Below are 17,559 nucleotides of genomic sequence, written 5' to 3' on the forward strand. Positions count from 1 at the left end.
GTGGAGAATGATTTCTTCAACAGGAGTGTTAATGAGGTTCATGAAGGTGGTTAAGGTTTGTTCAGTTTCAGCATGAAAGAGATGTAGCCTTTGAGGCAATGGGGATATTTCGTCTAGATGTTGTTGAAGAATAGAAAGTTCGGCCCAAATATCCTGACATGGACCGATGGCCTGTGAACATAAATAGTTTGGTGAGAATATATGATTGCAAGTAATAAAGAGTAAATAGGATGAGGTTGGAACTGGTAGTTCCTGTCCTGATAACATGCACGCAGATAGTTGGCCTTGTTCGGCAGCAATTGTGGCAGCAGGAGGGGTTGTTTCTGGTACTGATGAAATGGTAGCATCAACGCCTTCAGGCTCTTTTTCTGGTTCTGCTAACAAGGGAAAGTGATGAGGACCTTCAAGTTCTGTCTCAGACATTGGATGTGGAGATGAGTCGTGTATTATGTCCATCCCTGTAATTGGAGAACAATACCAGTTACTTAAAGAGAAGTTTTTTTTTTTCAAACGAACAGTCACATTTGTATTTCTATTTACCTTGGTTATTGTGAACTTCTGGTTCAGGGGATTTTGTATTGTCATCTGTTAGAGAGGATTAGCTGTTAATTGAAATGTCAAATTCAATCCTCTCTGATTCTTTGTTTGAAGTTTGGGAATTGGAGGGGTTGGATGGTGATGGTTGAGGGCTAAAGACAGAAGGGACAATATGTTGAGGAGAAGTGGAAAGATGTTGTGATGCAGATTGTGTAGATTGCTGTGGCGAAGACTGTGAAGCAGGTTGTAAGGAAGTTTGTTGCGATGCTTCAGGTGCTAGTGGAGTTGGTTGTACAGTGGGTTCTCTGGGTACATTGCTGATGGGACTGGGAATTGGATGAATGTGTTGAGGAGAAGTGGAAGGATCCTCATCATCAGCAGCAGTAAGGAGTAATCTCCTTCTTTTTCTCTGCGCAAAAGTAAGTGATCAATCGGGCGTGAATGGAAATTAAGATGATATAAATATGTAAAGTTATGGCATACTTAGTAGAGCTGCCCTGAAGGATTTGATGTTGTTTGGCCAACCATTTGGCTGAGAGGGATATCCCAATCACTTAGGTCTGTACTTAGAGGAGGAGCAGTGGAAGGCTCTTCTCTCTTCTTCGCCGTGACCTCTGTCTCGGCAGGGGTACGGGTGGTAGTTCCTCTCTGTGCTTGTGTCTGCGCGGCTGCGAAAGAGTCTGCCATTAATTTTGGAACTGAGGGGGTGTTTGTCTGAGTAATTGCATCCATTGGAGCCTTGCCTTTATGTTGGTCCCTAACCAATGGTTCAACAGCAGGCCCAATTTTGGCTGTCAAAGGTTAAACAAGTTAGTGTTGTAGAGAAAAAAAATAAAATTTGCATGACACAGTCAGGGATATGAAGTATATGAAGGAAGAATACTTGCAGCCTTAAGCTTGGAAGGCGAGGATATGGGCCCTGATTATGAATACAAGTGTCGTGAAGGCAGGTTTCAAGTGGCTTGCAGAAAATAATGGCAGACATAAGTCCCCACCAATGGTCAAAAGCAATCGAGCAGTCCGCAGCAGGTTTGAAGAAGAAGGGGCCAAAATCTTGGAAAAGTTTGGTGTTCTCTGTCAAAATGGATTCAGCTTGCGTAGGATCTTTGAAGAAGATTCTAGAGCCAATCTCCTCATGGATGGTTGGGTGGAAATAAGGATAAGGGATACCTTGGGAAAGACCTAATTGCCTGGACCATTGATTGGGACAGTATGTCTCAAAACTACAGTTGGACATCTTGGCAGAGGATATGGAACAGCCAACCAACACATGTCTAGAGGTGAGAATGTGTCTCCAATTCTCATTTTGTTCTTGGACTTGCTCATTGTGTAAATCAGAAGGGTCTACGAAGAGGAAGCGAAGTCTGCTGGAGGAGAATTCAAAGTTTTGAAATGGCATGTACAGGTTGGAAGGTCTCTTCGAATGAAGGTTGTAAAACATGGTAAGCTGATTTCTGAAAGTGAGGATGGGTTGGCTGTTATAAGTGAGTAGTTGCTCAGCATAAAAGTAGAAACAGGTTTCAAGGTGTTAGCTGGTAGGGGTCGTGCCTCAGGGAAATAGGCATACAACCAGGCCTGGAAGAGCCAGAAGAGGCCACCACAGTTGCCAGAAATCTTCTTGTGGACAAAAGAAAATAGGGCCTTGTAAAGGGTGGCAAGAAGATAAGGGGCTAAAGCCATAAGTTGGCCATCTTGCATATATAAGACAAAGGGGAGGTACTCTTTCGTGATCTTGTACCCAGAGACACAAAAAAGAAACTCACAAAGCCAAAGTAAGTAAAAAGCAGTTCTTTCTTTGTCGTGGACAAGGGAACCAGGCTTGCCTTTGTATTGTTGGGCGAAATCTGTATAGCACATGTCAGTGTTTAAAGTAAAGCTCACTTTTGAAGGCTCAAGAAGAGCATGAATTGGATTGCCCAAGATTGGGAGACCAGTCAAGTGAGCTACATCTAAGATGGTAGGGGAAATCATACCAAAATTGAGGAGTAGGGAGTTACAAGATTGCGACCAAAAGCATGCAGCAGCAGCAATCAGCCCTTTGTCCATGTCATAATTTTTAGTCGACAGTCTAATTGCTTCACTAATGCCCTGGTGCTTCCATACTTCACCGTCGTGACCTTCAATTCTCTTGGCCCAGCTTCGCCAAATAAAGTCTGGTGACCTCCATGATCTGAGTGGGTTTTTGCTGACATTCCAGTTAGTCCACTTAAGTCCAGGTTGGTTGAGAAGAAGGTTCTCACCATTACCAAGGGGATAGTATGGAGCTAGCTCGTCTGGGAAGTAAAACGCGAAGGTAGGGCCTAGAGTAGCCTTAGCGACAGAGCTTGTGCTGGGCAATAGGGTTGCACCAAATTTTAGAGGACCGATACGTGCTCTAATAGGGTCTGGGAAGCGGAGTAGGTCTTCATTGTTCTCCTCAGATGGTGATGGTTGAGATTTTTTCGGTGCTATGGCTTAGGGTTTTGTGGTGCTCGGGTTTTGAACTGCAATGCTTGAGAAGGAGTACAGTCTGGGGAGTTCGAATCAGAGGGAAATGAAGTGGTTTGAAGTTGAAAGGGTGGGTCTTTTATAGCTTATGATGGGGCCCGTACTAATAAATTTGCTATTGGGCCCAAACAATGGCCCCCTTGTTGAAGTTAAATATCATATGACTTGGACCCCCACAAGGGGGCACCCCATGACCCATCTCTCTCTGATTGGTCAGTTTTTAAAAAAAAAATTCTTCTTTTTTTTTTTTCTTTCTCCTCCAATCACCAGCCCCCACGTGTGTGTGTGTGTGGGAAGGGGGGGTGCAGGTGGTGATTGGAGGGGGTCTCAATCACTTCTGCAAGGTTAATTCATATGATATTTAACTTGAACAAGGGGGCCATTCTTTGCACCAAGTTTTGCCAGTCTCTATCGACAGATGGTCCACTTAATCGAGGGCACATGGCCAAGTCTGAAAGAATGTCCACCACTTCAAAGTGGGCTCTCTGCATGTGGGTCACCTAGAAGTGATGGGGGAAGTTTTTAGCACCAGTCATGGAGTTAGTGGGCACACTTTCAGGAGGAAGCATGAGACAAAGCAGGAGCCTTGCTCTGTCGACAGAAGTTTAAAACAGCTTCTGGCCATGAAATAAACACAAGAAAAGAGAGATCGACAGATAGAAGTGGAGATTTAGTATACTTGGAAAGCTTAAAAGGGAGATCGTTGGTTTCGATATCCGTATACTATTTTTGTGGCCCATCATTGCATGATCCCACATGCCTACACCATAACTGCCACTGTAACTGCCCCTGACTTCGAATCTTCAAGTCCTCTCTGCCAAATATTGACTCTTTCCCGTCAACCTTCCTTTTCACCATTGTGGGGGCATGTCCCTCATCATTATGAGTTAGTGGGCACACTTTCAAGAGGAAGCATGAGACAAAGCAGTAGCCTTGCTCTGTCGACAGAAGTTTCAAACAGTTGGTGGCCATGAAATAAACACAAGAAAAGGGAGATCGACAGATAGAAGTGGAGGTTTAGTATACTTGGAAAGCCTAGAAGGGAGATCGTTCGTTTCGATATCCGTATACTGTTTTTGTGGCCCATCATTGCATGATCCCATACGTCTACACCATAACTGCCACTGTAACTGCCCCCTAACTTCGAATTTTCAAGTCCACTCTGCCAAATATTGACTCTTCCCTGTCGACCTTCCTTTTCACCATTGTGGGGCATGTCCCTCATCATTATGAGACAAAAATCGACAGAATATTGTCCACTAAACACAACCACAATCCTTGCAAACTGGGCCACTGAACCACAACACTTGGCCACTCACTGTTACTACCCTGACTTTGAATCCTCAGACTCTGCCAAATATTAATTTCCCCTGTAATTTAATCAAAATATATTCAATGTCAGTAAACTTGAAATTATGTTTGAAATAACCTTTTTTTGTATTGTAATGACTTAAACACAATTGTTGTCCTACATTTTACGTAACGAAAATACACAACTTATTTACATCAAAAACAAAATATACATCTCGAGTTTGTAATAAAAAAAACCGAAACTACTTTTTTTTTAAAAAAATTTTACTCATATTTTCAGCTAAATTATTATTGGATATTAGATTAAAAATTCCTCTTTGCACCTATTTTTCCCACATCCTCCCAACAACTGGTCCATTCAACTAACATTGAATCTTGTATGCCACCTGACTTACACGCTAGAGCAGTTACTGGCAGTGCTCATGGATTTAGTGGCTAGCCTCCAAGAGGAAACATGAACGAATTGGGAGTCTGTATCTGTAGAGGAAAGGCTAAAAGGACTTGGACACAGGTGGCAACTTCAATTATATGCACTTCGACAGGTACAAGTGAAGGTTTTATGTGGTTTGAAGACACAGAAATGACCATGCAATTATAGAAGTTGCACAGAAGGAATTGCAGAATCAACAGATCATGGGTTCGTGGGAAATAATAGCTATAAAGGGCAGAATATTTGCAGAGAGAGAGGACATGAACAACAACACAACTTACTTTCTACATTGCAACTTCTGAGTAGTTTTTTCCCTTCTACTTTCTACTTTGTTACAAACAACACAACAACTTACTTTGTACTTTCTACTCTGTTACCATCAGTTCATCGAAAGAAGTCTTCATCCTTTTCAAGCATTCGAACCAATACCACAATTGCTTGATTTTCTTCTTCAACTTGTCAACTTTAAATTACTGCTTCGTTGTTGTCGATATAGGCCCACCATAATTTTATTAACAATAAACCCATACTTTCATAGTTAACATGAAATAATTTCACAACTCATGTTCGTAACTCGTAATTCATATAGCAATCGGCATGGAGATAAAGTAGCGAATTCGTTGAGTTACTTTCTCCAAGTAACACCCAAAATTAACTGCCACTTGGATTATATACAAAATGCATGTACTGATATGTAATTTTGCAAACCCATATGGACAAAATTCATATTTTACTCGAAATATAATACTAATTTACCGAAACAAGTCATACCAAATCAATACGAAGCCAAACACATCGTTAGTTGATAAACCGCACCGCAAAAAACCCTTCAGTTAGATCCAACCAAATATGGAACACAAACAAGCAACCCGTACTAGGAATCATGGAATACAGACATAAGCCAATTTCCCACCCAAAACAATACAGACAACCCATATATATCTCACCTTCAATTAGTTTTCAAAATGACAAGTCACTGCAAACACAAATGACAACATCACTCTAAACAATATGGGAAATTTACAACTCGTGGCCTTGTACATAGGTAACGTTGTGCCATTTCCTGGCATTGTACGTAACCAATGATTTACACGTTACGTACAGCAATCCGTGCAAAATGAAAACTACATATATTATTTCCATGTGTTTTCAATAGCTAGTACTGTCTATCTAATAAATTAAGGGAATAAGTAAATCATACAAATTATACAATTACCTTATTCACCTCATCAGTTGTGGTCGAATCATTTTTGCACACTGCTGCTTCAACACTACCGTATTGGCCCGTAGGCTGCTTGGAATCAGGAGAAGCATCGAAAAATAGTCGCCGCTGCTTAATGTGCGGTGTACTTGGATCCACCAACCCAGTTTTGCAGCGAACGGGCAATGACTCCACATTGTACTCACGGTCAGTTATGTGAGGTGTATCTGCATCTGAGTTAGTACCCACTGTTCAGCTAAACCGAACCTTAGGACACGTTCGCTTTGTGTGCCCAATGCATTTGCAATTCCCACATTTTCTTGGTCTTCGACAGTTAGACGAGACCCGTCTCGGGTTCCCTTTTGTCTTTACAACATCAGGATCTTCTACTCCAAATTGTCGAGGGAATGAATGTTTCCCTTTTGTCTCCATTCCCATCGTTCAGATTCCTCTCATATAACTCTTTCATCCGGCTCGTCATCGGAAGACATGCATCCCTAGCCTCTTTGAAACCTTCCGTTGATTGCGAGTCATAGAAACACATTTCGTTGTAGGAAGAACTCAATATCCCATACCGGGCCGTCTGTGTTGTAGTGCTATCAATTGAGGGTTGAGGCCATTGCTGGCCATCCTTGCTTGCAGCGCTTGTCCATCTATGCAGCACACAAGTTGGGGGAATTTGCGTTAAATTTTCGGCTTTCATAACACATATCATGTGACAGCAAGGTAGCCCCAACGACTCAAACTTCATGCAAGAACATCTCATTGCAGCATCCACTAGACTGTGTGTTACTATCCATTATCTGTCCTTCACTTTGTACTTATGAATATAGTAGCATTTCTGACCATCTGGCAAAGGGAACACGTCCTTGACATTCAACTTCCCCTCTTCTAAGATTTCATCACGGAACATTCTAAATATATTTCGGGTGAATAGCTCAGCTCCATGTCTTTCTATATCTCACAATGGAGTAATCAATACCGGAAAAGTGTTATTTGTTTCAGCATCATCTCCAGCCTCGTTATACCTTATCCTTGCAAGAGCCCAATCATAGTGCCTAACAAATTCATATAGCTTCAATTTGTGTTGGAGGAATGGATTGAAATAAGCATTCATACACTCCGAGCGCTAAGTGCTCTTCATCCCAGCAAAGAAATGTCCACGCATATATGCCTCAGCCCACATATGATGCTTCTCATATGTCTCCAACACCCAACTGTTGGTTTGAAGTCCAAATTTTTCGACCATTGTCGTCCAGCCATGCTTAAACTTTGTCTCATCCATTTCCATCTCCATGCACTGCTTGAAAGCATGTGCAAAGCCACTTATGTAAACATTTGAAACAGCATTTTTTCCAAGATGCCAATTACATAATCGATGTCTTGCGTCTGGAAATACTCTTCTGATTGCCTCTCGCATCGCCTTATCTCCATCTGTCAGTACGGACACAGGTGCTTTATTGCCCATCGCCTCCATAAATGTTTCCAAAACCCATGTGTATGTCTCAATTGTCTTATTAGCTAGCAAAACACATGCAAATATCGTGGTCCTAAAGTGGCTAGTCACACCAGCCAACATGACAAAAGGCTTCTTGTATGCATTGGTTCTGTAAGTTGAGTCAAATATCAACACATCACCAAACTTTGCATAGTCGGCCTGCGATTTCGAATCTGCCCAGAACAGATTTTGTAACTTGTTATCGTTACACACATCATACTTGTAAAAAAAACGTGCATCAACATCAAGTTTTGCACATAGGTAAACCAACGCACCCTGCGCATCACCATCCTCAACTTCTGCTCTACGTTCGGCTTGAATACGATTGTGCAGATCCGTACGGACAAAACCAACATTCTCATAAGACCTGGATTGATTTACCATATAGTCCATGATTTGGCTAGTCTTCACACCGACGTTGCGCATAGCCATTGCTTGAGCTTTGTCAGCGCTGTTTAAACTGCGATGTGACCTCAGATACATCACACAATGTTGTTCCGCCAATTCATGGTTGTGGTCTGCGACGAAGTGAGTCACAACATACTTTCCCCCTTCACTAGCATCTGCATCGTACCATATGCGAAATTGGACTTTGCAACCTACTCTTGTTAGTGCCTTGGGAGCTCTACTCTTCTCAGCAACACGGTCCAAGTATATTGGTAATCTCTGACCTTCCCATGAACACAACCACAGCCTACTAACGACCTTTCCCTCTTTATTTGTGTTAAATCTGGATTTTCGTATACTAAATCCCTTGGCTTTAGCATACGTATTGTAGAAAGCTTCTCCATCTTCGACTGAATCAAATTTTTGTTCCAGAATAGCACGTTCAACATCACCAACCATGTCATTGCCATGAGCATCGTCAACCATTTCTTTTTTCACATCGGCTCCACCATCTTCAACGTTCATGTTGGTTGCTTCTTCATTGCTCGGACCAGCTTCGCAACCATGATAAGGTTCCACCCGACTTTCATTCATCAAACGAATGTCAACTGCTTCATTTGGAATGTCATAATCATCACCTTCCCTTTTAACTTCTGCTCGGGCCATACTGCACATGACATTAGTACAAACAATTACTTGATAACCGAAAACTGTTAACACAAACACAAACATGACATTTTCACACGGTTTAGTTGTTTGTGCAAACACAAACACTCGCTTGAGAAAGAGAAAGGTTAGTTGCCAATGGAGGGGTTTCCGTTTGAGCGAAGCGTAGAGCGGTTGAAGTTAGGATGAGGGTTTAGTTGACGGAAAATAGCTGAAGTGAAGAGGCCAGAGAGACAGAGAGGGAGACAGAGAGGGAGACAGCTCCATACCTCATATCTAGTTGGAGAGAAGGGCTTCACTTCAGCAATGGAACCAACACAGGCTTGTAGTTACGTTGTTGTTGAAAATCGCCCGTTATATTGTTCCCTACAGAGCTTCGTCAATGGAACGAACCCGACAGGGGCTTCTCGCTGTTAATGGAAATCAACAGTTACACTGACCCAACCTTACACAGAGAGGAGAACAAGGAGAGATAGGGACGAAATACAAAGAGTGAGTGGGATGCAATCATGCAAATACAAGCATTAACCGGTTGCCCCGGTTTCAACTTTTTCACAATTAAACAATTCAATGGTCTTGATCAATTATTGTAATCTAACGGCTAACAATTGGGTTGCATATGGTGTGCAACCTTAAGGGGGTTGCACACTTAAACAGAACCCTAAAACTTATTGAATTCATATTTTAATTAGCCTCAAACTCGTGTTTTGAAAACACAAAATTAATTAATATTTTATAAAAAAAAATAGTATTATAAAACAGGATTTCAAATTTTATAAAATAATGAGTTCAAGAAAACAAGTTTAGAAATAAAGGCGTCAATTTGGCATGTCACGCCATGAACATCTTGATCTTCAACCCAAGTTGCCTATAGTAGATGAGATAACTTATTTCCAAGAAATATATAGAAACAGATATGTATATATATAGTAGAAGTTAAATAATGTTTTAAAACATGCAATAGACATCATTGCTTATCTAAGCGGGCTGGCCCTAATCCTTCAAGATAAAAAAAAATTAACATATGACCTTAGTGGAAACATTAATTATCATCTTAACGGTAATTAGTTTCTAAGAAATTAATGTTGTAGCTGCATTTAGTACATTTGTAAAGAAGCACACTCAAAACATTTGTTATCAATCCTTCGATGGATGTCCTATTTCTTTACGAGGAGAGTAAGAGGATTATCATGGCTTTCGATACATGGGTTCCATGAATGGGAATGGTTCAGCCTCCCTAGCGCAACTTATGCAACAAAGTTGACACATTTCTTGCAGCAATACACCCAAGTTTCTGGATCTCTCTCCTTCTCACAAACACCACAGTAGTACTCATCTGCTTCCTCTTCAACATGATAGTACTTGAGGGTGAGTCATGCCTACGCGATTGATTTTTCAATGAGGTGTCAGGACTAGGAGAGCACACACTACATGGAGGGCAAAGTCACATGGGGGATTTGGTGATAGCCCCCTTAGTATCTAATTTGTCTTTCAAAAGAACAAGAATTATATAAGTACTTTCAAAACCCCCTAATATTTTAAAACTTGTTTCTTTTACTATATTACCCTCATATCTATCAGCTCTCCTATTAAGTCATCTTCACTATATATTTCAGAGTAAAATTTTACTCTGTATGAAAGTAAAATTTTACTCTGTATAAAAGTAAAATTTTATATTCTGAAACTAAAAGTAAAATTTTACTCTGTATGAAAGTAAAATTTTACTCTGAATAAGAGTAAAATGTTACACTCTGAAATTAAAAGTAAAATTTTACTCTGTATAAAAGTAAAATTTTACTCTGAAAAACTAGTAAAATGTTAGACTCTACACAAAAGTAAAATTTTACTCTGTATAAAAGTAAAATTTTACTCTGGTTGTGTCAAATGAAAAAAACAGAGCAATAACTCTGGTTCTGTCAAATGAAATTAGATTAAAAAAACAACAAAAATAAATAAAAAACAAACAAACAAACAAAAACAAAACAAATTAATCAACAAATCAACATATCTAATTGAGAAGAAAAACTTCTAAAACTCGATCAACAATCACAAATTTCAATGAAAAGAATATATGTGTCCAACAACACTCATACACACAAATATATATATATATATATATATATACATATATTCAAAACTCAAATCTGTGTTTAAAAATATATATATAACCAAACAACTCCACCCGCACTCTTCTCCACGTGGTCGTTGCGAACTCGATGGATCTTCAAATTGCAATAGAAGCTTCAAATTGAGTCTAATTTCACTTCAAGATAGCAAACACAAGTCTGATTTCGATTCAATTAGCGAAGTCGATCTGCAAGTCGTTCAAACTTAGAGTTTGCAACCTTTAAGCCAGATGCAAACTGAAATCGCAATTCCAATTAGAACTTGAAATCCAAAGTTCTCATCGAAGTTGACTCAAAGAACAACGAGTCACAAGAGAGAACCCAAGGTCAGATCGCGAAGGACTCCAGTTCGTAATCACGAGTTCCAGAAGCTTGAATTCGGGTTGATTGTCGAATCGGATCAATTTTGCGATGAAGTCCTTGATTTCTTAACAGACACAAATTAGATTAAAGCTTCAAACTAAGCTTCAATTCAAATACACAGGTCAGATTGTGATTGCTTGAACCAAGTCAGTGTTCTAGGTCAAAGATTGAATGAATCTTAGGCTTAGATGAACTCAATTTTGGCTGGCCAGAGTCATAGAGACCAAGAAGGTGGAGAGAGAGTGGGTGGAGAAGGTGAGAAGATTTAGTTGAGGGTATAATAGTCTGAAAAAATATTTAAATAATAAATTTTGTCCTTTATGCAAGATTTTATAATTATGAAAGGGTTTAGAAAGTTTAATTTTTTTCTTAGTCCTTTTAATAATGAAAGGAAGATAAAAGGGGTTTATAGCCAAATTTCCCAAGTCACATTGGCTACATCTAAATTCAGTGCCTTCAATTGATCTTTTACAGGCATCACACTTCAAAATTGGAAGTTGGGGATAGCACCAGGTTAGAGTAAGCAAATGCTCATGGCCTTCATGTTTAATTTCCATTGGTGTATGTAAAGCACAATGAACATGGACGAAAAACCAGCAATCTGCACAATAGAAGGAGAAGCCATCACCAGGTGTGGCACAAATAGCACAATAGAAGATACCCTTTGTACATGAAACGTAATAAAGGATCCTTTGACAGGCTGAGAGGGTGGGTGTTCACTGTGGAGTGGAAACACAATTCTGTGAGGCAAATCCAGACACGACTTGTCAAGAAAAAATTTACAGTCTGTTGATTGGCATCCATAACTCGAGCTTGGTATGGGTAGTTGACACCTATTGCATCTTTCACAACTGTTTTCTCATCCGACAATGCTAATGGATGCAAATGCAAGTGGCTAAAATGCTTTACCAGTTCCGATTGCCATTCCAGTGCCATCTCACTCCCTCCACTCTCTTTCTCCTTCCTCACTTCTCACCTCTTCTGGTATCCACCCAAGCTGTTTGGCATAAGTAAGTCGTGAGGCGCATTGAAGATCAAGGTTGTAGTTACCCTTGGGGCATTAGTAGATAAGGTCTCTTTGGATTAGTTTTTAGCCATGGCTGCATTGGAAAATATACGCACTCCTTAGGGCAAGAGTGAGAAGATGCTCGTGACTTTGGTTATTAACACTCCATTTAGATCATGAAATGAGGTGAGAAAAAAGATGATGGTAGTTTCTCACCTAGGTGAGAAAAGCAAAAAAAATAATTATGGTTGCTTACCATTATGTTTGGATGAATAAAAAATAAGAAAATTTGATTTCTCACCTATCTTGTTTGGATGGAGTAAATTAAAAAAAAAAAAAAAAGAAAGAAAAGTGTTTTATTTTATTTTTACCAAAATAACCTTCCATATTAATAAGCTATGTTTTTCATAAGAATAATTTTGGTATTTTAAAAAACTTTCATTAAACCCAATTCATTTCTCACCAAATCTCACCACTTTTGATGAGAAACAAAACATAAGTTTGGTAAGAAAAGGATTTTCACCTTCTCTTATCATTTCTCACCTACTTAACCATCCAAACAAGTAAAGATATTTACTATTTTCATCATTTCTTTTCTTTTCTTTTCACCAAACCCCTCCATTCAAACGGAATGTAAGGGTGGTTTCTCCGAACTTCATATATGGGGATGGGTTGCCCTCACAAATACAACTCGAATGGGGAATAAATTTGCAATCCCAGCAGTAGTATGCCCATCCCTTCCATTCTCACTCCTTGCCACAAACACCACAGTAGAATCTGTCCAGCATAGGTTCAGTAAGGATAAGGGGATGGGGGTGGGATTCATGATTTACTATTGTAGGAAAAAGAGCACATTTGACATCAACAGCGATTTCACATTTAAAACAATAGCAGGCTGTGGTATTGACTTTCTTTTTACGGGAACAACAATGGAGATGATTGATCTTGGTTAGAATGAGTAGGTGCTCGTGACATTTATGCCTAAGGGTGAATAGTTTGTTCAAAGCAAATCAACATGGTAGACAGACTTAAAACACAGGACAGTGGTAAGAGAACCCATCGCTTGGAGCGGAACAAATTTGACAAATAAACACATTATTGAGATAAAGTGGTGAAGGTGCCAGTGTGAGGAGGAGAGGGCATTCACGTTGAATTGGGTGATTTATCTTATCGAGAAGTTCTGTACACAATTTGTGGAGGAAAAACTAGGAATTAGTGCAACTATAGTTCGCACCCGAGATAAGTAGCTGGCACACATTGCATCTTTCATCGTTCCATTGCACATCGGAGAACTCCAATGGATGTAGGCCGCTCTGTTTATCATTCTCCCTATTATTGTCTTTCCCATGCTCTATTTCTTCTATTCTCTCAATGCCTTCCACTTTTGCTCTCTCTTCTTTGAGTATTGGCGTGTCAAAATAATTTTTCAGGCACAGCTAACATCAATGTTGTAATTTCAGTCTTCACAACGCTAATAAGGGCTACGATGATGAGACTGTACACAAATATCACACTTCATAAAACTCAACGGCTTGAGGGTGAGAATATGATCTTGATTTCCATCTTTGAATGTTGCCAAAGAAGACTTTGCTTGCGGGAGTCAGTTGAATTGAAGCGGCAATACACGGTGCATGAGCAACAAAGTCACACTCTTCGCAGAAATAGAGCAAATCATATGGCGATCGTGATTGTTCACAAGCATCATAATAGTACTCGTCCACATCCTCATCCTCATTCGTGTTGCCATCTTTGTCCTCATCCTCATCTTTATGCTCGTCTTGTCCTTGTCCTTGTCCTTGTCTTCAGGATTTTCTTTCATGCAAGGATAAAAAGAGAGTTTGAGTTTGTCTTCATCCTCGTCCTCATCCTCAGGATTTTCTTTGATGGGAGGAGGGTAAAAAGTGAGTTGAGTTGATGTATGTGTGTCTTGTGTTTGCCTGTATATGGCAAAAAGGCTATACCAAAGTCGAGGTAGGTATGGCAATTGGGAGTAGTACAATAATAGCATATCTCGGGCATAGAAAAATAGTTCAAGTAGGACGCAGAGAATGAAAGGGTGGGTGTGCCTGGAATGTTGAAGGGTGGTTGGTATGCTTCGGTCACAGTGGGAGTGGAGGGAAAAATGGCACTCCGCACAGTAGAAGAAGAAGCTGTCATCACGAACATTTCGTGCACAATTCACAGAAGAAAATGTCATTAAGGGCAGGCGGCCAAGGTGGTTCTGCGAGAGTGAGAGGGTGATTGGGATGAAGTGGGTGATGAATCTCATAGGGCAATTCCACGCACGATTTGTGGATGAACAATTTGCAAGTAATGCAACTATAGGTAGGGCCTACCTATAGTTATACCACCTGCACTCATTGCAGTTTTCACCACTCATCAACCCATCATCAAACAGAGTTAAAGGATGTTCATGGATGAATCTTTTCAGCTTTAATATCCGTCCCTCTTTTTCTTCTTCTCTAGACATTTCTCTCTCTCTCTCTCTCTCTCTCTCTCTCTCTCTCTCTCTCGGTTGCTCTGTTGTGCTTGAAGAATTGTGTTCTCGGGTAAATTGTATTGTATGGAACATTTTCTATAATAGAAACCGCAATGAATCTACCACCATATGGATGGTCAATGCTCTCACCAGATAAACCCTGAATTCCATAAACAAATGAGCATTAACAAACCCACTCCCTCAGTACAATTCTACCAATATTTTTTTGAACAGGAGGGAGAAACTATTGTCAAAGTCATAAATGGCTGAATCCATAGTTCTTACAATCACATATCCCTAGAACTAGTTTAAAATCGAGCGTGGAGCATTAGATGCAAATACCATTCATTACCCTTTATGCAAAACAAAACAAAAAAAAAACAAAAACAATAATAATAACAAAAAAACAGATCTTGAAAGGGGTTTGTGAGAAGTAGTGTTACCAGTAGTATATATCAGATCAGATTATTATGATGGAAGCTGGGACATTTGCTGTGACAGATCCTACAGTATGTTGTTCCGAATGCAATTTCTTTCTCCACAAATCCTATAGCAGCGGCCTATGGAGTGGACTCCTCTCTCTCTCTCTCTCTCTCTCCTGCTGCTGATTTCAACAACCCAGTTTCATCAATACCACATACATTTAAACCCTCCAAACAATTAAAGGTCACTTTAATCAAATACCCATCGAGTGAAAAATCAAAGGAAAAATGCTATAGACTCAGATGAATTATTAAATATTTTATCAAATCGTGTGAAACTTATACACATGTAATTTGCGTAAATTCTACACCCATGTCATATGTTTGATAAAATATTTAATAATTCCTCTAGCATAACTCAAATCAAAGATCGTGGATGCTGATGAAACTGGTGGGTGTTTTGCATCTAAATTCTTGGATCGGATAAGATCGGATCGGATCGGATTCACACAGAACTGCGAAGGATTTGTGAGAAAGAAATGCATTCAGAACAACAGTAGGTCGGATTCGACTACTGGGCAGCGACCATGTATCTCCAAGCTTCTGCCTCTCTCTCCTTTCTCTCTCTATCCTCTATCCCAAGGTGATAATGAAGGGTGCGCATGGTAAGGTTGAAGAGATTTGAGAGGAAAATTATAAATTAATTAATGGATTAGTAGGTTGAGGGTTGACAAATTATAATTTGGGCGTTTTGAATGGTTTGATTGATTGAAATAATATTTTAATTAATTATTAAGATTTTGTATAATATATAATATTAATTTACATAATTTTTTATATATATAATTATTAATTTGTAATAAATTTTACAAATTAAATTTCTCTCACACTTATTTTTATTTTGATATTTCATTATAAATTAAAAAATATATATATATTAACTTAAGCGGAGTAGTTTTCAAGGCAAATTATAAATTTTAAAGTTTAAATTGCGATTAGCAGATAGAGTAGTGCAAATTGATACGGATCGGTATGGATTGTGTGTTATTTTGAAAAGCCTCAGTGATAATAAATTAAAGGATACATTGCACTTAACTCCCTTCAGGTTAAAATACAATAAATATGTTAATTTTGATATAATTATATTAAATTTTAGTATCAGACTTCTCTCTAATCCGAAATCTTAAGCCCGTGAGGGCTCACCATGGGTTTTGTTTTTATGATCCGAACCAGAACTCGTCGAGTACTTTATACCTGCAAAAAATCACATTAATCGGATATCGATAGTTACTTGATCAGATCATATTTTTGTCAACGATAAATATAATTTTAAAATAAAATTATTGACAAAAATTTAACCCGATCAAGTAGTTATCAATATCTAATCAATGTGATTTTTTTGTAGGGACAAAATAATCGATGAGTTCTACACATTGAACGATTCAGATTATCAAAACAAGACCTGTGGTGAGCTTCCTCGAGCCTAACAACACCATCTAGTCCACTTTGACATTCTAAATTTTAATTCACATGATACTATCCTATTTTCATTAATATTTTGTTAGCTAAATATGATGTTCTCATCTCTTTTTAAGGGGGGAAGGCTGTAACAACCCCAACCTCTGATTTACATTAATTCGTGGTTAAATAAGCTTAGTCAGTACTTAAGAAAAATTCTGAATTAAATTGCATGTGTGTGTTGCCCTATTTGTGTTTATATCTGTTTAACGTAAAAAAAGACTTGTTCATGTTTTCGATACGGATTGCAAATTAAATGCCTTATCGGCATCTGATTCAAAAATTGACTTGATTTATGTGACAGTTAGAATATTTAGAATTGAAATTTGATTTGGATCAAAATAATTAGAATAAACTAATTGAATTAGTTAGAATTAAGCCTAGTTAATTAACCTTAATCATACTTGATTAGGCTAACTTAATTGCACCCTATATAAGGCTCTAATTAAGCCTTGAGTTCACATGTACACACTTTTGAGCTAAGAATTTGAGAAAGGGAGAAAAAAACTCAACACTTTAGATAGAGAAAGAGGAGACTTGAAGTGAATTGCTAGAATTTTGGTGAATTGAGCTAGGCCAACACTTGAATTCACACATTAGGTATGAGATTCATCCTAAATTCCTGGAATTGAGTCATGTAGAAACTAAATGCATGGAGTTATAGGATCATTTGCTTGAATTTGAGTAGGTCGAGCATGAATTACCATGAATATGATGAATTTTAGTTGAATTATGCACATGCATGCTTAATCTTTCATTTTTGGGTTAAGATTTCTTGAAATTCATACATGCATAAAGCTTAGAAGGCATGAACTTGAAGATCATCCATGGATTCATGCATTTCATATCACTTTGCAGTGTTTTAACATGAAGATGACTCAATCCATAACATGCATGGTTTTAACTTGATAGGTATAAGCTCAAATGTGGACAACTGGAGCATAATTTTGAATAAATGGTTTCAAATTGGAAGTATTTTCATGTTATACAATGTTTTTCCAAGTTTTTGTACCAAAAACACAAGTTTTGGACCTTTGAATATCAACTTTGAAGCTTAAAGGCAGTTCTGGAAATTCCAGAATTCGCACTGTCCACTTGAGCGAGGAGAGTGCCGCTCGAGCGTGAAAA

General features: G+C 38.8%; 1 long non-coding RNA gene across 1 annotated transcript; it reads right to left on the reverse strand.

The window, feature by feature from the left end:
- Window positions 1-12,866: 12,866 nt before the first annotated feature.
- LOC145800947 (uncharacterized) lies at window positions 12,867-15,622 on the reverse strand. Its single transcript, XR_014341578.1, has 2 exons — window positions 14,935-15,622; window positions 12,867-14,651 (listed from the first exon to the last, which is right to left on the reverse strand). It is a non-coding gene; the product is annotated as an uncharacterized LOC145800947 (long non-coding RNA).
- Between the last annotated feature and the right edge of the window lie 1,937 nt (window positions 15,623-17,559).

This window comes from Camellia sinensis, chromosome 10 (assembly GCF_055761805.1).
Source record: "Camellia sinensis isolate YWXY chromosome 10, ASM5576180v1, whole genome shotgun sequence".
Classification (NCBI taxonomy): Eukaryota; Viridiplantae; Streptophyta; class Magnoliopsida; order Ericales; family Theaceae; genus Camellia; species Camellia sinensis.